The sequence below is a fragment of the Rhipicephalus microplus genome, unplaced genomic scaffold (assembly GCF_043290135.1).
Source record: "Rhipicephalus microplus isolate Deutch F79 unplaced genomic scaffold, USDA_Rmic scaffold_127, whole genome shotgun sequence".
Lineage (NCBI taxonomy): Eukaryota > Metazoa > Arthropoda > Arachnida > Ixodida > Ixodidae > Rhipicephalus > Rhipicephalus microplus.
In genome coordinates, this window is record NW_027464699.1 from 535,795 (window position 1) to 537,117 (window position 1,323).

The 1,323-nt window shown below is 53.4% G+C and overlaps 1 non-coding gene across 1 annotated transcript; it reads right to left on the reverse strand.

Moving 5' to 3' along the window:
- Positions 1 to 328: 328 nt before the first annotated feature.
- On the reverse strand, positions 329 to 402 carry TRNAN-GUU (transfer RNA asparagine (anticodon GUU)). The gene has a single exon. It is a non-coding gene; the product is annotated as a tRNA-Asn (tRNA).
- Between the last annotated feature and the right edge of the window lie 921 nt (positions 403 to 1,323).

Here is a 1,323-nt window from a genome sequence, read left to right on the forward strand (position 1 = left end):
AAAGCTATCAGTGCAAAGAAAGAAGCAACACACCACTCCCGGGAGGGCTCAAAACTCCAACCTTTCGGTTAACAGCCGATTGCGTTAGCCCATTTCGCCACGGGGACAGTCGTGCTCCACTCTCACCACCGTCAGACCATTTCTTCAGAGCTATCAGTGCAAAGAAAAAAGCAACACACCACTCCCGGGAGGGCTCGAACCTCCAACCTTTCGGTTAACAGCCGATCGCGTTAGCCAATTGCGCCACAGAGAGAGTCGTGCTCCACTCTCACCACCGTCAGACCATTTCTTCAGAGCTATCGCCCCAAAGAAAGAAAAAGCGCCGCACCGCCACCGGGAGGGCTCGAACCTCCAACCTTTCGGTTAACAGCCGATCGCGCTAGCCAATTGCGCCACGGAGACAGTCCTGCTCCACTCTCACCACCGTCAGAACATTTCTTCAGAGCTATCAGCCCAAAGAAAAAAAAAACGCCGCACCACCACCGGGTGGGCTCGAAACTCCAACCTTTCGGTTAACAGCCGATCGCGCTAGCCAATTGCGCCTAGGAGACAGTCCTGCTCCACTCTCACCACCATCAGAACATAACTTGAAAGCTATTACCACAAAGAAAAAAGCAACACACCACTCCCGGGAGGGCTCGAAACTCCAACCTTTCGGTTAACAGCCGATCGCGCTAGCCCATTGCGCCACGGAGACAGTCTTGCTCCCTTCTCACCACCATCAGAACATATCTTCAAAGCTATCAGCCCAAAGAAAAAAAAGCGCCGCACCACCACCGGGTGGGCTCGAACCTCCAACCTTTCGGTTAACAGCTGATCACGCAAGCCAATTGCGCCACGGAGACAGTCCTGCTCCACTCTCACCACTATCAGAACATATCTTCAAAGCTATCAGTGCAAAGAAAAAAAGGCGCCGCACCACCACCGGGTGGTGCTCGAACCTCCAACCTTTCGGTTAACAGCCGATCGCGCAAGCCAATTGCGCCACGAAGACAGTCATGCTCCACTCTCACCACCATCAGAACATTTCTTCAGAGCTATCGCCCCAAAGAAAAAAAAAGCGCCGCACCACCACCGGGTGGGCTCGAACCTCCAACCTTTCGGTTAACAGCTGATCACGCAAGCCAATTGCGCCACGGAGACAGTGCTGCTCCACTCTCACCACTATCAGAACATATCTTCAAAGCTATCAGTGCAAAGAAAAAAAAGCGCCGCACCACCACCGGGTTGTGCTCGAACCTCCAACCTTTCGGTTAACAGCCGATCTCGCAAGCCAATTGCGCCACGAAGACAGTCATGCTCCACTCTCACCACCATCAGAAC